The sequence below is a fragment of the Frieseomelitta varia genome, unplaced genomic scaffold (genome assembly GCF_011392965.1).
Source record: "Frieseomelitta varia isolate USP_RPSP 00005682 unplaced genomic scaffold, Fvar_1.2 scaffold_285, whole genome shotgun sequence".
In the NCBI taxonomy this organism is placed as follows: Eukaryota; Metazoa; Arthropoda; class Insecta; order Hymenoptera; family Apidae; genus Frieseomelitta; species Frieseomelitta varia.
Window position 1 is genome coordinate 1,087,997 of NW_025110018.1, and position 11,267 is coordinate 1,099,263.

The 11,267-nt window shown below is 31.5% G+C and overlaps 1 protein-coding gene and 1 long non-coding RNA gene across 4 annotated transcripts in view; both read right to left on the bottom strand.

Annotated features, from left to right (window-relative positions):
* LOC122529429 (pyruvate carboxylase, mitochondrial) overlaps positions 1-5,511 on the bottom strand; it is a 38,055-nt gene extending 32,544 nt beyond the window's left edge. The window contains exons 1-2 of one of the 3 annotated variants that reach the window (XM_043655565.1): positions 5,381-5,511; positions 5,032-5,302 (exon numbers count right to left, since the gene is read on the bottom strand). The gene's annotated coding sequence lies outside the window, so the exon portion shown is untranslated. Of the gene's footprint in view, positions 1-4,631; positions 4,874-5,031; positions 5,303-5,380 lie in introns of those variants that run through there. The other 2 variants (XM_043655568.1, XM_043655567.1) reach the window with 2 other exon arrangements.
* Positions 5,512-7,412: 1,901 nt separating this feature from the next.
* On the bottom strand, positions 7,413-10,867 carry LOC122529430. The gene is made up of 3 exons (XR_006306800.1): positions 10,753-10,867; positions 10,579-10,645; positions 7,413-7,496 (listed from the first exon to the last, which is right to left on the bottom strand). It is a non-coding gene; the product is annotated as an uncharacterized LOC122529430 (long non-coding RNA).
* Positions 10,868-11,267: the final 400 nt, after the last annotated feature.

Genomic DNA, 11,267 nt, shown 5'->3' on the forward strand with positions numbered 1-11,267 from the left:
TTTGTAACATTCCCCGTTATTAATTCTAAACTTATAAGTAGAAGACAATTGTGCATTTAATAGATAGAATAAGGATTAGCATACGCACGACAAAACTTTATTAACTTGCATGATTAATTTGTAAGACAATAAAATGAAATAAAATTTAGTTTCAAGGTAGCTTTAATAATAGGACAAGATGAGTGTTATATCAGCAGGATCGTTTATACTTTGGAAATTCTCCAAGAGACAAAATATAGTATCGAAAACTTTTCCATGTAAAAAATATTATAATATATTAAAAATCAGTTTGCTTAGAAATATATTTCATATATTTCGCATTCTATGGAATTTTTCACTTTGAAATGTCCACAGTCTATCCATTCAATATTATAACGAGTGCTACACATATACTCGACACCCTAGCGCTTGTCACTCTCGCAATTTTTACAACAGTGTGAGTCCATTAACAGCAACTCGGCGCCAGAAAACGGTATCGATCTGGAGCATTAAAAGTGTTGTTAAGATTGAAACAGCTGATCCGTCAGTTTCACGAGTAGCCGGATGAAAACTAAGCTAAAGGGCTGCATTGAAGAGCGTGGTAGCAACCAAAGCTAGGCAATTTCGACGTTAATCCGAAAAAGGGGCGTCAACTGAATCGATACATCTGGCAGGGTGGTAGGAACATTAATTGACTCTTGAGGAGCCACCTCTTCTTCATGATTTCCTCGTTCTTTTTGGCACTAGGTTCCTTCAGACTATCTGTAGTGTGTGTATTTTATTGAAGAAGATAATTGTGACATTTTATTGAAGAAGATAATTGTGACATTAGCTTCTCAAAGAAAAAGAATACGATTTCAAAGTTGAAAGACAGGTCCTTGAACGTTGCTGCGCAACTTTCGCGGTTTCGCCTTGGGACACTTTTTACTTTTAACTTTCAAACTGCATAAATTAAATTATTTACAATTTATATTATTTAGTGATATTGATATTTTAATAAAGTAAAATAAATTAATATTTCTAACTAGACTAAACTCTAGTCTCCAGCTCTGGCTTTGATTTTGACTAGATATTTAGACATTGCGTATTTTTTTCTCTCTTGCTGAGAGATTTATTGTTAATAACATGCATTTTGTTTTTTCTCCATTCAAACCCACGATTTCTATGTATATTTAATATATAATGTTATTATATCGTATTTATATCTTTTCCAATAAAATCCAATTGAGATACGTATGGAAATTTTTTTGAGAAAGCGAGAGAGAACGCATAAGTTTCACTGAAATGACGGATAACGCGCAATATAAGGAGAAGAAAAGGATTGCAAAAAACAACGGATCGCATTACTAGCACATGCTACTGGCACACGTGCTCTCATCGCAGTATTCATACATGCATAGACGTCAATTAACGCGTCCGTGTCTATTTATCACACGAATTGCAGTTGCATCAGAGACGAAGCCGCAACGCATCGATGTTTAACCAACGCAGTTGAACATCCGTCACTATTCAACTTCAACAGTTGACCACACAGTTTTACGTTATCGAGTACAGATAAAATATGAATGAAAGTGTAAAAAAAACGCGCGTCGAAGGACAAATTTAATAGGAGTGGAGTTTCAAAAGAAAACTCGCGAAGAGGAGAAACGTAAAAATTGATCAGTGCAATGATTTACGTCTATACGTATATACGTTCCTAATTGGTATCTATCAATCACTGAAATTCTAATTCTTTAGTTGGCACTTTTACTATCAGTCTCATTGAGAAGTCGAACAGTGGCTTGTCACAGTAGTTATCAGTGAGATGATTCACGATACACAGAAAATAAATAAATCTACGTGAAGAAATTTTGTTGTTTAAAATACTTATAAATGTATTATTTCATATTTTATGCTATTAATTCAATTTAATTTAATTAACTTAATTTTATATAACAAAATAACATCACATGTATTTATGTCTTCCCAGAGAAAAATTTTTTAGAATAAAATTTCTGTAAGAGAAAATTAATCAACGACAGTCTATATTATGATTGCCTCGAGAATTACTTCAAGAACTAAAATTCTATATTATGATTATTTTATGAGATGCGAAACTACCACGTTGAAACTATTACTAAACGAAACAACCTAATTTAGTAATATTTATTGTAGTTTCTTTTTCTAACCAAGCAACCAACTATACGTAATACATCTAGTGATGCATTTAAAAATATGCCTTTCATTCATCATATGGTATACATGAATGTGAGAATTACTCAGACAATTATGAAACGAGTAGATAAGGAAGATTGAAGATATAAGAAGGACAGAGAACACTAACAAATCCTATTCTATTTTTTGTCTTTGTCGATATGACTCAACAATGAACAATTGACCTAATCCTAACGTTGTTTACATATCAATTACCACTGTGTTGTATTGAATTTTTAATAACAATGGTAATTTACTTTTGCTTGTCCTCCGTTTATACTCACAATAATGAATAGAACGTTTTACTTATTCCTCGTTTCATAGTAATGTAATGCGCAAATGCTACGAAAAGTATAATTCCACTTCTGCACTGCATTCCAAAAAAATGTGCGAAAGAAATGTGCAAAAGGCGACTTGTTGAATATATCTGAAAAACGTGCATTGCAAATTCCACATTCACGGGCGTCAATGTATAAATATTTATGAACCAATACTTCTAAACAGAACTTTAGACACGAACTTCGAAAAGGGATATTCGTGTTTAAAAATGAATTACAATTAACAACGTTGAAATATTCTATTAAAATTGGTGTAATATAATTACTATTACTAATGTTGTAAACGTATACTAAAGCAGAAATAAATTATAAAGTATCAATATTTATTGTAAAAAAGCATTTTTCAATAATGATCAGGAATTTCGATTTTCATTTTGGTTTTCAATTTAATTTCCATTATTTTTCAATAATGCACGCGACGATGCAGGAATTTTAATTCTCATTCAATTTTCTATTCTTGTTACCATTATTTTTCAGTGATTTCAAATAGTCGAAATGAAAAAAAAAAATTGGTTTATAGCACGCGGCTGTACAAATCGAACGCGTTGATTGCCACAGAATTTTTAATTATTTTTAAATGATTCGAGTAAAATGAGTATCATTGACAAAAAATTTTAAATAACGTAAATAATTATATAATGCTATAAAGTAAGGAACGCGCTATCACTGCATTTTTATTGTAACATAATATTTTATAAAAATTGAATATTCTGTTTCATAGAGTCAAAACGTATAAATTTCGCGCGACGATCAATGTGCCAATTGTAAAATCGTAGTAACTCAATAAGAGCAACCAAAAATTCAATCAATCTGCTTGGAAAAGAGCAAATTGTCACATTGAATAACATTTTGTTACATAAATACAATGCATTAAGTAATGAAAAATTATTTCGTCAGGTTAATAAAATTTTACAATTCCATCATTTCGATTCCATTAATTTATAAATTAATAAATTTACGAAGAAACTAATTTCCAAATTTACGATTAACACATTCCAGACAGACAATTCTTCCAGTTTCTAGTTTAAAAATGCAGTAAAGAAACTTTTTTCTGTTATTCTGTTACTAAACGCACGCAAAAAAAAGAATAATTTCCTTCTCTAGATCGTGCAAAGTTGCAAAATTGATTGAAGCTATTGTTGACACCAAAATTCTGATTACGAAAAGTTTAAGTCGACGCTCGAGCAATCAACATAGAGGATCATGATCTTCGACCCTGCATCGAGACCTCGTCGATTAAATAGCGATTCACCGGGTTATTACATAAACGATGTCCGAAACGTCATTCGGGGTTGATCGTACGATCAAGAACGTTCATAAACGTTCCAATGTTCAACTAAATTTCTTGTCATCTCGGTAAAAAAATATGCAAAAAGCTTTGTGCTTCTCTTATCGTCATAGATATGTGTTTTTGAAAAATCCACAAAACGAAGCAACTTCCTCCAAAACGTACATTCTACTTTTAATTGTAACTTCACTCGTCCTTTTATCAGTAAGGAAATATTGTACGAAATGATCTATCTCTTCTTCGCGTCACCGCGTATTCTCAGAAATGTACGAAACAAACAAAATCTTTTTTCAGATTAATAATGTACTCGACGATTTCACATATCTGTGTATACACATAGACAGGAATGTGTTGCAATCGCGGATGCGCCAATTCGAATTCGGACGAGCCGCGGAGCAAGTAACAATATTGAAAAGAAAATTTGGTACACGTACGAGATAGAATCGGCGCATCTGAAATCCACGGCAATTGCATTGTTGAAAGCAAGAAGGATCTTGAGACGCTGAGGACCTCTCCAGTAAAACACATATCAGTATATATACAAATACGAAAAATAGAATGAGTTAGGAGTCTCTACCAATACGAGAATAAAACGAGTTACGAACCAAATTCTGTTACAACATTGTGCAATTTCCTAATATTATGAAATATACAAAGCAGTACGATTATGAAAAATAAAATAAGTCTGTATTAACAACGAATTACGATTGAAACGAATTGAAATGAATTGTGACTGGTATTGTGTTAACAAAGCTGCCAAATCTCTTAATGTTACAAAGTATTTGAAGTATAGTAATATTATTTAATTCTTACAATAACTTCACTCTACGTACTAGAAATATTTCACTTTCAAACGTGTGGCCGATTTTCGTCACTTGCCCTTCTTGCACCCAACAGTACAATTCGCGTGGGTCAGTTCCATCGTGGGCGCGGACCGCGAAAAGCGGCCCGCACGCGATGTTTATAACAGAACACAGGCACACGTCATTGCGTTTCGGCACTGCGATCGCGACAGCCAACGGATTTCAGGTTTCTGGGCCAGTTTCGCCCAGTCACTTGCATACGGCGACCGTGAATTGTCAATAATTCATTGCCGGGGAGAAAAAAGGAAAACGGCGCGCGTAAAAGACGCCTGGCCACGATTTTTACGCGACGCGACGAACCGCGCGAACGTAACACCGTGAGAGCAGTCGAAAATACGGGGAATTTCATTCAATAATTCGGTGTACTTACGGTGTCGTACGACGGGGACAAGACAAACCCCGTCCGGCTAAAGTCTAAGCCGCAGTGAAACCTTCGAGCACGTCGAACTGCTCTCGCTGGCACACGCGTTCGACCTCTACGGAAATAGACAGGCGCGATTGGTGTACCAACCTGCGCGCCTGCTCGTACCGTGATGCGCGTTTCCTCGGATGATCGATAGTGTCGCCAGCTAGCGGGCGAACCTTATCGCAGACTGGACGAGGAACATGTCATCCGATAGTGTATCGTGCGAGTTTACTGGCTGCGGAATAATGTTCCTGTTTGGTGATGTGCTTTAGAAAGCTTCGAGTATATACGTACAGAGGAAAGTTCAACTCACGTTTGAACCTTGTTTGATATTTTGAAAGTCCTCTTGGATCTCGAGAGCTTGTTAGATCCTCCGAGTCTCTGAAATTTCGATGACCTTTGGCAAGCCTTGGTAGCTTCTGAAGGTTTCAGGTGTCTCGATATTCTTGATAGATATTCTAAAATTTTGGAAATTGGTGGGTGTTGAATATGTTGCACTGCGAGAAATTCGAATTGCTTGGTTTGAAACTTACGAAAGTCTATTGTTAGCCTTTTTGAGTTTCCAAAATTTCGGTGAACCTTGGGAACTTTAAATGCCTTATTATGTTTTGACGGTTTCAGGAGTCTCGATATTCTTGATAGATTTTAATATGATTCTCGATATTTAAGGAATTTCTCGATATTCTTTGATAGGATTTGAAATCTTGAAAACATCATGGTTATTGGATGTTTTACATCATCAAAAATCTTGGAAATTGAAGTTTCAATCATTGTTCCTCTTGGACTTCTCTGGAAAAAAATAAGAAATAATAAGATTAGAGTGTTATGTTTCTTAAATTTATTGTTTCTAAAAGAGAAAATTTTCTAAAAGAGATAATTGTGCTTGTTATATATAATATATATATGATGTTTTCGAAATTAATTATCTATGATTATTATAGATTATCATAGATTCTATACAGTAGTAATTGAAATAACGTTCTTCTTTCGTTTCTTATACTTTATCGTAATGTTATAAATACTTCAATTTTTTTTTAATTTTGTAAAATTATAGTCTCAACTCAAGTTTCTTGGAAACTTCTCATTCATAATTCTAATATTAAAAAGTAGAATTTGATGACATAGATTAATTGAAAATAATTGCAAATGAAATATCACATTAATGCAATATAAATAAAATGTTATTAAATCTTCTAATTATTTTGTTCCTAAAATTATTATATTTTATTTATCGTACAAATATAATCTTCAATAGTTTCATAATGATCATGGTTGTCTGTCATGTAAGAATTACGTCAATTATAATTTTCTACGAAGGAAAAAAATTATAACTAATTCAGTCATTTTGCTTTGATAATCATTCCTCGAATAATTATGTGTATTAAAGCACATTTTCTTTAGATGTGTAATACCGCTTAACAGTTTCTTATCAAGTATTCAATGACATTATTGTTAATAGTAATAGTAATGTCACGTGAGTTTCGTTGGAAGTCTGGCCTGACAATCACGCCACCTCTGACGAAATCGTCCGAGAGTGCAGTTTTCAAGTTCTCCTCCAGTTCTATTTCAGTTATTAGAATCTCTCTGAAGAATATTAATTCTGGGAGTTATAGCATTCAATCTCGAGATTTATCGCATTTAGATAAATCGTATATCATGTGTCGAGATCACGATTTAACATGGTTTTGTACAATGGTTGTAATTTCCTATTTAGGGGAATATTATTAAAAATATATTTATTTACATCCAGTGATCTTTTTACATATTTATTTACGTTACAGTAATTCTTTCACTCTTTCAAAGATAAATCTTTGATTATTTATACATGTAATGAAAATCAGAGTATAACTAAGAACGCAGAATTTTAATAACATTATCAATAAATAACCTTCCCAAAAAATCTTTTATTATAATCGAGCACATACAAATCTAGTAAGAAATTTAAAGAAATGACTTATCTGAAAGTGACAAATGACTGACTAGAGTTTTACTGCACAATTCTAATATTTACTCACTGATATCATACAACAACGCAATTGCAAAAGTCAAACTATCATTACTACTGCAAAGAAAGACTATATACTTGAAAATAAATATAATATGTATAATAACATTATGATGTTATTTTTAGAGAAACGTATTCGTTTTTCTTATATCGATGCAAAATATTTTTTTAAATATTCGTTTAGTTTTTAATAAATATTAATAGTATTTTAAGCAAAAATTCAAAAAATTTAATAAGATATTCATTTTTATAAGTGAGAAATAAAAGTGCATTACGTAGTCTGGTTTGTAGATCAGTAGAATAGGACAGGTACAGTACAGGCGTCTGTCTAGCATAATATGTCTGTTTCTTCTTAGCATATGCGATGTAACTGCACAACACTCGATCTTTATAAATGATATTGCATATCATTGTACGTACATATCTGCAAAAAAAGAAAACGTGATAAAGCAATGTGAAAAATGACAGATTTAAATAATCTTTCAAAAATATCGCGCCCAGAAATTTTAAATATTTGACGAAACGAAGCAAATAATTATTAATATAGATAACTTAAAGGTATAAAAAATGGAAGAGGAAAAGATATGAAATTATATAACTGTTTTAGATTCGACACATCGAATCGTTTCAGAGTTCGTTTATTTGCGATATAGAAAAGAAGATAGTTTTTCAAGAATAAAAAAATTGGCTTATCTCTTGTGTACGAGTTACATCCTTTACATTTTGATAGTATAGCCAACACTACTTTCGTAAGCAATAGCTAATTGATTATGGAACTGAAGTAGAAAAACATTGCGTGCATAATGTTGACTTTGTGTTCTTCTTTTGTTTAATTACGCAGGCCAATATTGTCTTAATTACCAGCCAATTTAATCCTCTTCAAGTTTCAACTTTTATAGAGCAAGCTTTGATATTCTCTTCTGTACTTTAAAGTTTTGATATTCTCTTGGAAATTTTTGTAAAAAGATCTAAATTTAATCTACAATTTTCTAAAATGTAATCCACGATTTTATTAAAGATTTTTTTATAGTACTAAAATATGAAATATCAAAGAATCACTGTACTTATAGCGACAATTGCAAATTTACAATAGAGACACTATCAGGGTTGATAATCTAAATATCACATTTACCGCATTAATGATAATAATCTGCTCTGTAATAGGAACATATATTTTATATTTGTTTATTGCTTGTCAAATTACATTTTCTTAAAATTTATCCATGAAATTTTCTTTTGTCTATCGCCGAAATTGTTCTAGGTTCATTCGCATAGAGATTTGCCGATCATCAAGTATGTCTTAGACAATTTTTATATATCAGTAACTAACAAACAAACTCGATTTCTTGTTCTTTATTTTTGTCTTTTACAAGTAAAATTAAAATAATTAGTAATACAATAATAACTGAAATAATTAATAATAAATCTCTCCACATCGAAAATAATGTATATAGTATACTAACGAAGGACAGGATAGTGGTACTTCTTTTTACTTGAAATTAAGAACTTAAAACTCACGCTAACAAAATAATATTCAATCTTGTGAAATATTTGTCGATCATTATGCGATAGTAAATTTTAATATATTCGGTCATATTATAATCACTCTTTCGCAACGTGGGTATATCTGGTGTACGCATCAAAATGACACGCTACTTCGTTATATAAGCGTATATCGATAAAACGATAATTTTATCTTTATCTGAGTCCTTTTAATTTTATCCTATAAGTCGCGTCAGAATGATGATAAAATGGAAAAAGGCAAGATGATATCAGAGACGTGTGTGCAGATCAAACTTTTACTGAACGAATTAATTTAGTAATTAGCAGAGTAAATGTCTTTTTTCTGGAGAGAAGTTGACGCTCTTACTAGTTACGAAATTGAGAAAGAAACATTCAGCTAGCACATGAATTCAACTTTAGTTAAATTTCTAGAATAGTTTCTCAAAGTAGTTTTAATAAAGTCTTAGAGTAGAAAATAACAAAATTACAATGAAGGTACCAAATTTCATCTGTAATATAGCTCATTGGATCACATGGCTTTGTTTTTGAAGAAACACGCAAACTCTTTCAATTGTACATCCACAATTTGCTAATTGAAATCAGAATATAATCGATTTTTTATCGCGACTTGTGCAATGATCACTTTCTTTGTACGTGCAACAGTCGATTTCAAGAAAATGGTACGTATTTATTGGAGTGTGAACTCCAGTGTCAGAGCAATGCCCTGGGACGCACTCCCTAGATTGTAAGCTCTTTGCATTCAAATGGCTTAAGTGAGAACTGGAATGTTTGTGTTGATATGCTTGCCATTTTTGAAATATAGAACTAGACAAGATAGGTAGCATTTGGTGTGAATATTAGCTATAAGTAGGTAGGGCCACGTCGGTTTTCCATGAAACTTCCATTGTTCGTGAAAAGGGAGAGATTTAGAGAGATTGTAGATTGTAGATTGATCTCTAAAACTGTAAACTGAATTCTTTTCTTCCTACTTTTGTGAATGTATAGTGTCTTTAACATTAATATTGTAGAAGATTGTAGCCTTTGTTGTTATTTTTTAATTTCAGAACATCAAGATCCATAAGATGATAGATCTATTTTTCTACCTCCTTTGTGAATAAATATCAGGCCCATTTTAAATTTATCTCGTGTGCATTTCAATAAATAAAAGATCTTTTCATAACGAATGTTTCATGAAATATAAATCATTTTTATTATAAACTAAATATATATTAATAGCTTTAGAATTTTAATATATAACGTGCAAAAACCTATCGAAACCTATGAATCCATAAATACAGATGAAGCTCTTTTCGATTTAATAAAGTGATTTGACTTTTTCACGGTTCCGATATTGAAAATTTGATAAAATTTAACAAATTATAATATATTAATATAATAATATATTAATGTATAAATGAAATTATTCCGACATCATATCTCTGGCGTATTCGCTACCTGATCAATTTCGACTGTTTTATTTATAATTCTCCGAGTTACTGTTTTTTAAATATAGAGTGCGCTAAAAAACGAATGATTCCTTTACCATGGTCGATATTGCAGGTCACGTGTCACAAACTTCTAGAAAATGTGTTTATCCCATACCTTGTCTATTACTTCACACGAAATTCACTATATTTTAATGTTCTTCAATTTTAATTTTAATGCATTCCGATTATATAGTGCCATGTTAATTCAAATAGGTGTATCTAATCAGAAGGAAGTTTGACAAACGACTTTAAAAAAAGAGATTTTTAGTATGTAACAATCACAATAATAAATAGAAATTATTATATCTTCAGTTTCAACGCAGTTGAGGTTTTCTTATATATAGATAAACTATTTTGGCTTGATTTAAACGAAACTTGCACCCTTTTGATTTAATATAAGAGCAGTATAAATGTTTAGTTCATTTTTGAAATTGTTACACATATTTTTACTCTTATTCATGATAATCTAACCTTCGTAATTAAATGACTAAAGAAATAAAAATATGTACGACTTACAATTAAATGCGACATTTGCAATCGTGGCCCAGAGGAAATCGTTGCAAATATCACCGGTTAGAAATGTCTGTAACAAATCATAATTGAACACACATATGTAATAACGCTTTTAAATAACGCTATCTGTTTTAAATTGTAGATGTATGTATTGGACAATTCGAAAACAAGCCTTACCGCTGGTCTTTACTTGACGATTTCTCGATAAGCAGCTTCTTTCTACGTCTCCTGCCATGTTCCCGCCTAAAACTGACGATTTACGTTACATTCCAATATTAGATCGATTAAAAAAACATCGATTATCGTTCGAGAATCACAATACGCAACTGCGAGATTTCAAGCATCTCATTGGCGCTGCAATCTTCACTAAAGTTATAATTATTGCGCGCGCATTTCGTATCGAAAGATACAATATATTGCATAAATTGAAAAAAAAGAAAAAGAATACAAATTCCCTGTTTTCGTTCATAAAATTTTTAAAAAAATGTTATGTCTACAAAACATGAAAAATTACGTGATTTTATTTCTTGAGTCTTGGTCTGGTTTTAAATTAAAATTTAATAGATTTAATTTCTTTAAGAATAAACTAGACATGAATCTAGTCCATTCTATCAATTCTATTCTTATTCAATGGTATTACTATTATAATTAGTCAATGCTTATATGAATAAACAAAATTTCATATAACTTTT